This window comes from Vicugna pacos, chromosome 23 (assembly GCF_048564905.1).
Source record: "Vicugna pacos chromosome 23, VicPac4, whole genome shotgun sequence".
In the NCBI taxonomy this organism is placed as follows: Eukaryota; Metazoa; Chordata; class Mammalia; order Artiodactyla; family Camelidae; genus Vicugna; species Vicugna pacos.
In genome coordinates this window covers 25,449,369-25,460,100 of record NC_133009.1, presented here as the reverse complement: position 1 = coordinate 25,460,100, position 10,732 = coordinate 25,449,369, and the positions used below count along the sequence as shown (strand labels likewise).

Here is a 10,732-nt window from a genome sequence, read left to right as displayed (position 1 = left end):
GAGGCACCACATGAGGTGAGTGCTACCTGAGGCTGTGTGCGTGCCAAAGAAACCGCAGGCTTCTTGCTCAGACAGGATAAACAGAGAAGAAATCATTTTGATTGAAGCTCCTGGTGAATTGGAATGGGACTAATAGTTCCCTGCTTTCCTCGGGCGCGACCCGGTGGCTGAATGTCTGCAGGACTGCTGAGATCCACAGGACTGAGGCCATCCTTCCTACGCCTCAGCTTGTCTCGGGGAATCACTCAAGCTGATCCAAATGCAGGTGTATCTGCATTGCTCCAGAAGGCAAAAGGCTGAGCCATGAAAGCTTGGAGTTACTAGGTCGGGGACAGTGGTTGACTGGACCATTGCCTTGGTGGGAACCCCTAGGACACAAGGTTAAGACCGCTCTAAAGCAAAGAGTAAGCTGCATGTTATCAACCTGGGTTCTTGGACTCATTAACCAATAGAAATTGATAAGCGGCCAGAAGAGGCATTCAGGCAAGGCTTTACTGGGACTCGTGCTGCAGCACGAGACAGTGACAACAAGAAACAGGTCCCCTAGCTCGCTCCCAGAGCAGGGCGTGAGCTGGTTTCCTAAATGAGGCGAGAGCTGGGGTGGCTCAGTGGGTCCAGAGAAGTGGCTTCAGTGGCCTGCCCACCCCCTTGGTGGTGCTGTGTGCAGGGATCATGTGCAGTACCCTGCTTTTTCTCCTGGAACCTTGGAAGTGGCAATTGGATTTTGACCTTTTTGTATCTTGTTGTTGGTAATTTTCCCCAACTGCACAGGCATACAGTTATTTTTAGTCCATTATAGTTTCTTTGTATTCTGTTGCTGGAGGAGATGTCTGTCCAGGCTCAATCACTGCAGTAAAGGGTCCCAGGTCCCAGGTCTCAGCTCTCTCATGCTTACCTGGTCATGCTGTTAGCAAGGCCATGAGCTTGCTTGACACAGCACTGGGCACATGGTAAGAGCTCAATAAATGGTTGTCATTATTTCTGTTGTTCTATTTATAATTACCCTACAGATGGGTATTGCCTATTCACCTTCTCCCCCCACCTGCAGACTTTGCATCTATAATTATTTTGAGGTGATTATGAATCACAAGTGTCCTTCAAGGATGCTTTGTCTTCTTTTATTGCCACTCTAAAGGCTTCTTGTCCTGTTGGTGTCCACATGTAAGTTTTATACTCAGAGTCAGTCTCTTTCCACCAACCAACAGTGACGATTCACTCCAACATTCGTCCACATGACCTAAGCTGGACAGACCGAAATACCTGACTCAACAAAACATCTACCACATCTTGGCAGAAAAAAGCCACCTTCCTTTTATCTCTGATCTTCAATGGTGGAATGTTTGAATGTTTAATGTGTGGCCTGCCCCCAAAGCCCCTGAGTTTCGGTGGGGGCAACATGACCTTCAGGTGAGTCTGTGTCTACCTAGCCTTGACTGCCAACCTGTGCAAAGCTGACTCCGCCTGAGCTTATGGCTTGTTGTTCATAGTGACAGCAGCAGCGACGGTAGCCCAGTGGCAGCAAGATCTGCATTAGAAGGAATCACATCCTGGAATGATGTAATGTGTCCCGACCTGTGGTGGCTGGGTCACATGAAGTCTGATGTCATCTGGAGGTGGGAGCTTCTGGGAATGCTGCCACCAGCAACTGTGCTGGGCAGACATGGGATCTTAGCTCTTTCAGGAGACAGAAAAGCAAACAAAGCAAAACAAAACAAAAAGTATGTGCCAACTTCAAAAATCTGAGTAATCAAATCCCAAGGGAAAAGAAACAAGAGTTGTAATACCTACTCCAGAGACGCTCAACCCTCAGTCCTCAGCATTCAGGCACATGTACAGCCAAAAGGACCTTGGGAGGCTTATCTGATTCAACCATCCGCTTTAAGGAAGATTATATCTAAAACTCCAAAGCACTGAAAACTCTCCCAGAGAATGACGGTATACAACCTGCTTTGGTGAGTGGCTCCAATGTCATTACCTTTAGCGCACTGGCTCTTTGTTGGACTAGCTGCGTGTCCGGGAGGAGTGGTGAGGGAGGGAGGGCTTGGCCATCTCCCAATAGCAGAGATTCTTCTACATTCTAAGTGGGTAGAGAGATAGACTCTTGGGGAGAGGAATGCAGGAAGTTGGGAAAGGAAGCTTCTACAAACTCCCTGAATGGACCAAATATATTTTTTAAAGCTTCACCTTTATTAATTATCTTGTTATCTTTTTTCATGATGATATCTTTCATTGAAAAAATTCAAATACAGGGAAACATTACTGATTACTAAAAGAAATACCCATAGATATCCTTCACTTAGATTTGCCATTTAACATTTTTCCATATCGGTTTTATTTTTTTCTCTTTTACACACACACACACACACACACTCACTCCCTAAAAAGAAAAATAAAGTAGTATCTCTATCATCTGTCTGTCTATCATGTACCATTAGTTTTTTGAATAATTGTGACAAACTGTTCAAAATTTTCAAACCAAGTGTCATTGCTCCTTCCCCTTCATGATCCTGTTGAGAATCTCTTCAGAATCAAGAAGTTTGTTCTTATGTCTGGCTCTCTCACACTTTAAAATAAGCTATATATTTTTATCCCCTCAGTATAAAAAAGAAGACCACCGTCACTACCATAAACATCTTGGCTGCCTCTTGACCTTCACCAGAGAAGACAGGGAAGTATTGAACAGGTAAAATGACTTACCCGGTCCTGGCCAAACTGGACAATAGCCAGGATTCAAATACTTCCACCAAGCAGGTCAGCTGAAGTTGTTCAGTGATACTGATTCTTGTTCTGTCTTCTATTCAGCAAAGTTTACATGAAGAACTTCACAGGCAGGATACTTGCCTACCTGCTCAGCTCTGAATCCTTCTGTCTCTTCTTTGCCACATGACTCACTCTTTCTTTCTCTTTCTTTCTTTCTTTCTTTCTTTCTTTCTTTCTTTCTTTCTTTCTTTCTTTCTTTCTTTCTTTCTTTCTTTCTTTCTTTCTTTCTTTCTTTCTTTCTTTCTTTCTTTCTTTCTTTCTTTCTTTCTTTCTTTCTTTCTGTGGAGGTACTGGGAATTGAACCCAGGACCTTGTGCATGCTAAGCATGCAGTCTACCACTGAGCTACACCTTCCCTACTAAACAAAAAATTTTATTTGTGATGCATGTTATATTAGGGGAAGCACAGTTTTCAGGGGACCCTAATGCAGGGGGAGTTGAACCTAGCTGAACCCTAGTGGGAGGGGAAGGTCGCCCTGGGGAAAAGATGTTTAGGTTGAGACCTGTAAAAAGAGTAGGAGTTATCTAGGAAGTGTAAGTTGGGGATGGGAGTCAGAGTGAGGACTGGGGAAGGAAGAACATTCCCATGAGAGGAAACAGCTTGCGCACAGCCCTCAGGGCAAGAAAGCGCCAGGCACAGTTAAGGAACAAAAACAGCGAGGCAGATGAAGCTGTCTGTGCCAACAGTCACAGGGCATATGGCACCTTGCTACTTACTCCAGGCATGTTGGGTAACAGGCGCATGTGCAGTAGATCCGTTCCTGTCTCCTGTTCTAAGAGGAAGGAGCCTTTAACGTACCCCTCTCATGAGCCTGGGCGCTTCCCCTAGAAAGTTGGCTTTATTGTCAACTGTTTGGCAGGGCAGTGGCAGATGGTGTCTTGTGAAGCAGTGCTTTCTGCCATATTCCAAGTGAGAAACGGAGGCTCAGAGAGGATAATTTACCAACGGTCACCCAGCTTGTAAGAGGCAGCTAGAATCTGAACACTAGTGGATCTGACCCCAGAGGCCACATTCCTATGCTGAGAGACTATCATTGCTAGATTCTTAATATCTGAGAAAGGCAAAAGCAGACTCTGTAGGAGTGTGAGGAGTACGCTGATACCCTTCCAGATCAGAGATGCAAGACTTGTGAAGCTCTGCAGCTGCTAAAAAGGAGCCCAGCTGCTGTTTTTATCCACAGAACATACTAGAGTTTGAAAAAGTTGTCTTTTATCCTAAACATTGTTTTTCATTATCTTTTGAAGCCTTCTGGTTCCAACAAATTATTTCACTTAGCTAAGTGTTGGAATTACAATAGGAAATACTTACCTCTGTGTGATCTATTCTGGCAGAATCTTCTCTCCATTCCTAAGTTGGGAATCACTTTTTTCTAGAGTTAGTATTTGAAATCTCCGGGCAGCCAGTCCAAATAGAAATCCAAATCTGCACTGGATTAATCCAGGGCAAAAACATCTTCTTTGACTCATGCTTTAGTTTATAGTGAGAAATCAGTCTTACTAGAGTGAATGCTATGAAGTTTTTACATGTCACATATTCTCAGTTAACCTCCCCCTCTTTTTTCTATACTGATCACGAAATACTGGGGTTGGAGCTGTGGTAGAATCAGTAACACTATAAAAATTGTCCCTTTTAAAGTGTTGAATTATACTCTGTTGTATATGCAGTGAAAAAATAAACTTAAAAGTAAAAAAAAAATTCAGCCAATCGGACTTTTAGTTCCACCTTTAATGAAGTACCTGGTGTGGACTCACCCTCCTACAGCAAACAACTGTAAAACTGGCAAAATACATAAAGCAACTTTTCAGTTATTAAGCACTGAACACTGCAGAGCTAAGCTTCTTACGAGAAGGAAAACAATAAAATAACCTTCACATTCACCCTGGTTTTCTACTTGGGGGCTCTTTATAAAGGTAGTATATGGAAATGAAGCCAGAGATGGGAGAAAACAGAAATTGGGACTCAGGGACAGTAAGATAGCTGAAATTTGGGGGTCAGGTACTAGTGAGAAGGAAGCTGCACAGAGAAGGAGACCTAGATATCAGCAAGTCTTTGGCCAAACTCTGAGCAACACATGTAGATGGAGAGACTCCATGATGCTGACTGAAGATTCTGGGGATTTCGCAGTGCTGGGGAGACATCTGAATTCTAATTAGCCAGAGTGGAGAGATCTCACCACATACTCTGGTTATTTGGGTGAAATAATAGAAAGACTACACCTTAGGGAAGTCCTGGAGTAAAGGCTACCCTTCATCTTGTCTAATACAGAGTAAAACTAGGATTCAACAGGATTAAGCTAAACCTCCCATTAATTGTTCCCTAGAACAAAACTTAATACTCTTAAAAGAGCTCAACAAAACCCACAGGAGCATCTAAAATGTTCAGCTCACAGTAAAAAAAATTACTCATATATGAAGAAACAAGAAAACATGAATCATAACCAGGAGAAATAACGTTTAACAGAAACAAGCTCAGATATATCACAGTTCTGGAATTAGCACACAAAACTGTAAAGCAACTATTATAATTATGTTTAAGGATCTAAAGAAAATATCCACAATGAATAATCAGATGGGAAATGTCCCCAGAGAAATAGAAACTATTTAAAAGAACTAAATAGAGAGTGCCAAGAATACACAATGGGGAAAGGATAGTCTCTCAACAAATGATACTGGAAAAACTGGATGAGCACATGTAAAAGGATAAAAGTGGACCCCTATCTTATACTCTATAAAAAAATCAGCTCAAAATGGATTAAAGACTTAGCATAAGAGCTGAAACTGTAAAACTCCTAGAGAAAGCAGGGAAAATCTTTATGACATTAATCTGGTAATAATTTCATGGACATGACACCAAAAGCACAGGCAACAAAAGGAAAAATAAATAAGTGAGGCTACATCAAACTAAAAAGCTTCTGCACAGCTAAGGAAACAATCAACAGAATTAAAAGGCAACCCTCAGAATGGGAAAAGAATATTTGCAAACCATATAACTGATGAGAAATTAATTTCCAAAATATATAAGGATCTCATACAGCTCAATAGCAAAACAAAACCAAACAACAACCAAATAACCCAATTTAAAAAGAGACAAAGGACTTGAATAGGCATTCCTCCAAAGAAGACATGCAAATGGCCGACAGATATATGAAAAGGGGCTCATCATCATTAATCATCAGGGAAATGCAAATCAGAACCACAGTGAGATGTCACCTCACACCTGTTAGAATGGCTGTTATCAGAAATATAAGAAATAGCAAATATTGGCAAGGATGCAGAGAAAAGGGAATCCTTATGCACCATGCACTGTTGGTGGGACTGTAAAATGGTGCAGCCACTATAGAAAACAGTATGGAAGTTCCTCAGAATTTAAAAATAGAACTAACACTTGGTCCAGCAATTCCATTCCTGGGTATATAGAGCCAAAAGAATTGAAATCAGGATCTTGATGCAATACCTACACTTCCATGTTCATCGCAGCATTATTCACAGTAGCCAAGATGTGGAAACAAACCAAGTACCCATTGATAGGTAAATGAATAAGGAAAATGCAGTATACAAGACAATGGAATATTACTCAGCCTTAACAAAGAAGGAAATTCTATTATTTGTCCCAACATGGATGGACCCTGAAGAAATTTTGCTAAGTGAAATAAGTAAGTCACAAAAGGACAAATACTGCATAATTCTATTTACATGAAGTATCTAAAATAGTCAAATTTATAGAAGCAGAAAGTAGAATAGTGGTTGCCAGTGGATGGGGGAGAGGAAAATGAGGAGTTGTTCAAAGGTATAATGTTACATTTATACAAGATGAAAAGACATCTGCTGTACAGCATAGTGTCTGCAGTTCACTATATGGTATTGTGCACTTAAAATTTTGTTAAAAACATAGATCTCATGTGAATTAGTTTTGCCACAAAGCAAAACAAAAATAAATAAAATAAAATAAAACAAGCAAAAAACTAAAAGGAAACATTTGGAGGTAACAGACATGTTTATGTTATGACCATGATTGTGGTGATGTTATCATGGATGTAGGCATATGTGCAAACTTATCAAACTGTATGCACTAAATATGTGCAGTTTTTTGTATAACAATCATATATCAGTAAAGCTGGGGGAAATGTATGCAACCTCAAAATAAATAAATAAAGGTACTGAGTGAAAATTCTAGAACTGAAAAATAAATTACGTGAAATGAAAAATTTACTGACTGAACTTCACAGTAATTTGACCCCCAATGAAGGAAAAAAATACATAAACTTTAAAACAAATCAGTGGGAACTATCTAAACTGAAGCGTGAGAGGAAAGATGACAGAAAATAAATTTTCATATGGCTCTGTTACATTCCATGCAAAGTCCCTGTACTGTAAGAGGGAAAACACAGAAGAAATAGCTACTTAAGTTCCGAGATAACTATTTCATCAAAGATAATTCTGCTTCCTAGTATTAAATTATGAAAATGATATCCCTTCACCTCATAAAACTGGTTACTCTTTCACAGCTCCTCCTATCCACCTCTTCTCCTGCCTCAAGAGGCTTTTGAAAATAAATGAACTGAGACAAATTATTCGTCTCTCCTGATCGCGATGTGACTTTCATATAGGATGCTTAACCCCAGACCCTGGGGAAATGAGTGTCCCACCCCAATCAGATTTGATGAAACAACAAGAGGTTTTCAGGCAAATACTGAAAAATTGAATCACTGGCAGCAAGAACAAAGACTCAACCTCTAGTTTTCTAGATGTGGGTGGATTCTGTCCACACGGATACCATTTAAAATTTAATGGTAAATCCTTTGAGTTCTTCAAAAGGAGATATTTAATGATGCTGACGACAATTTTAATTATTCACATCTGTTTCTTGGTGAAATGATTCATGCTTCAAAAGGGGGAAAGAAGATAGCAACAATTTCCCAGGCACTGTACCTCCTTTAATTCTTATAACTACCTTGATGAGTGGTATTGTTACCAATGATCCAGCTGGGGCTCACAGAAGTAGGTAACTGAGTCAAATTTACTTAACTGTGAAGTGATGAAGTTAGGGTTGGAACTCAGATATGCTTGACCCTAATTTTTTTGGTGTTCCTCTACACTGGGAATTTGGGCATCTTCATTGCTGTAGAATTTCACCTGGTGAGTTGCGGATCATTTTGTTGACAGATTGACCATGGTGCCTTTTTAGAAGTGATCACTGAATTGATCATATTAGCTGTTTCTCCTTAGACTTATTAGTTAACTGCTTCCATGTGCAAAAAGCCCTGTAGTATACAGGAGGAAAAATAAATAGCAGATAGGGTCTTTACTCTCAAGGTACTCAAATCTAAATGGAGGAAAGAGCTTGTAAATAAAAGCTATTTATTTTATTTGTCACCAGATACTAATTAATAATCTGGAGACAGCCTGATTGCTTTTCTACTTTTTTTCTTATTCTAAAGATTGTAGAAAACTCTCTAGTTCCATCACTTAGTATATTTTCTTCATGCTTGTTTTTCAGTGCATATATGTATATATATTTGGACACTTAATTGAACTATACCTGTACATACATGTATGTGTTTTTGAAATTCAATATTGTATCATGAGCATATTATTATGACATTAAAATTCCTTCAAAACATAATTTTAATGGTGGTACAGTATTCATAGCACTATAATTTTTTATTACCCATCTATAACTAGATACTTATACAGTCTCCAACATTTTTAATTTTTTATAAATAATATTGCATTGAATATCTTAGACCACAGATTTTACCCATGTCTCTACTTATTGATTTAGTAGACATTCATTCAAAAGAAATTGAGAATAAATTTTTGGAGACTCTTGACACATGTTGGGAAGACGTAAAATAGAGATTCCTGAGCAGAATTGGAGTGCATCACTTCAGGCACCAAGCCCTAGGGGCTAAATCACCACATGACGTCTCCAATTCACTCACCAATTTGGTTTACATTCTTTGTTTCTTTGATTTCCTTGAAAAGAGCTTTCTACTCATTGCAAGGTGCATTTCTGATGGTGCATGGTGCTATTTTGCATTATATTTTATTTATAAAGGTTTGTAATTGACTTTTGTGATTGGAGTGTGATTTGATAGAGTTGGAAGTCTTTGCTGCCTCCATTATTTTCTGCTTAGAATGTATATAATCTCCTACAACTGAGATATCAGAGTGCCTTGAGGCTGTAAGAGGTCCATCAAGCTCTAATTGACTGAGGTCTTGTATCTAGCACCTGAGCACCTGAAAGAGGAAGAAACTAGCACCGGGTGAGACTCCTGAATGCAAACACCTCCAAACTGGGCAGGAAAGTCTACATTTGCAGGCTGACTTGTATCATCAGCCCTGATATCCTGATATAATAAATTGTGGGTTTTTATCATGATGAAAGACAAATGGTTCTGAAGGGAATTATGGAAAATATAATTTGAAGTGGGTTTAGTACACTTAAACTTTTGCAAAATGTTTTCCATTGTCAGCACCTTTGCAGCCAAGACCTGCCTGTCTTCACTCTACATGCCCAGTTCCAGCCCTGAGCCCAGCAGGTACCCACTGCCATGAGGATGGAAGGAACTGACAGTGGGTACAGGAGGTAGGTACAGCCTCTGCTTCTCCTCCAGGGCTGAGCTGGCAGGTCCACTCTATCCGGACACAAATCATATAACTACACTGTGTGCCAAAGTGGCGCTTATGTTCAGTTATCCTGGAGTAACTAGGTAGAATTCCAAAGTGGATTTTAAAAAATTTCTTAATGCATAGATGATGTATCTGAAGAAAACATAGCTTGATATAAAAAGGGAATACCCAGCCTTGCAATTTTACCAGATTCATTAGTGAGCTCTAGCATAAGCCCTTTTCTCCTGGCAATAATAACCCTACTGCCTTACTGCTTTGTAACACACCTGAGTTTGTTTACAAAAACCTTTCATGGACGTGAGCTTATTTACAGAGAAGTAGGACTTTCACATTTGTCAACCCAATCAGAGAAAGCAAATGCTGCTTTTCTGGATTAAAAACATGTTAAAGGGAGAGCATGAAGGGGAAATAGTACCTGGGATTCCACTGGGGCTTAGACTACAGTAGCTGCTGCCAGAACCCAGGGATGTTCCCTAAACTCTCTTGAAAATCTCCCATCTGATACTGGACTTTGGAGACGTTGGTCCAGGAATGTGTCCACTCTTAGTTGAACAGGCAGGGGATGTGACTTTGCCATGGGGTCCTCCAATGTGGAGACCAGACCGCCTGTTCTCAATGTTATTCACAACAATAGGGACATGAGATACTGTGTACGAGGCACTTCACGATAATTATCTCATTTCATGCCCCCAACAGCTCTGAGAGGGAAGGATGATGATCCCAATTTTTTATATGAGGAAATTGAACCAAGTGAAGGCAAACAACTTGCCCAAAGCTCGAAGTTAGTAAGTGGCAGTGGGCGGATTTGAACCCTGGTCTATCTAGAATTCGAGCCCCTGAGTTTAGAACTTCCTCCTCCAGCCTCACACCGTCTCACTGTTTCCTATTTTCTTTCCGGGTTTCCATCCCATTCCCCAGGGCACCTCTCCTGGAGTATTTACAGAAAAACCAAATTCTTGTTCCTTTACTAAGAAAAGCCAGAAGACCTGTGAAGAAACCCAGAATAACAAGAGGATCCCGGTCTCTTAGAAAGCAACTGTGGCATCTTACAGTGATATTTTCCTTTTCCTCCTTTACATACGTGTTATCGCAACATTCGGAACAACTCCATGAGATAGGTATTATGACTCCCTTTTACAGGAGAGAAAGCTATGTCACACTAAAATAATTTGCTGAAGACCCTGCAGCTTTTAAGCAGCGAAGATATAATTTTTAATCATTTCCATTTAACTCCAAAACTGCTGTTCTCCCTTGCTGTTCTTAAAATGTGCCAGAAATTCCAACATCCGTGTTTCTAAACCATGCTTCTCCCCAACCGACTCATGCCCCTGGAAGCAGCA

General features: G+C 40.3%; 1 long non-coding RNA gene across 1 annotated transcript; it reads left to right on the top strand.

The window, feature by feature from the left end:
- Window positions 1–1,668: 1,668 nt before the first annotated feature.
- LOC116285219 (uncharacterized) lies at window positions 1,669–10,454 on the top strand. The gene is made up of 4 exons (XR_004194863.2): window positions 1,669–1,952; window positions 2,598–2,683; window positions 9,236–9,348; window positions 10,311–10,454. It is a non-coding gene; the product is annotated as an uncharacterized lncRNA (long non-coding RNA).
- Window positions 10,455–10,732: the final 278 nt, after the last annotated feature.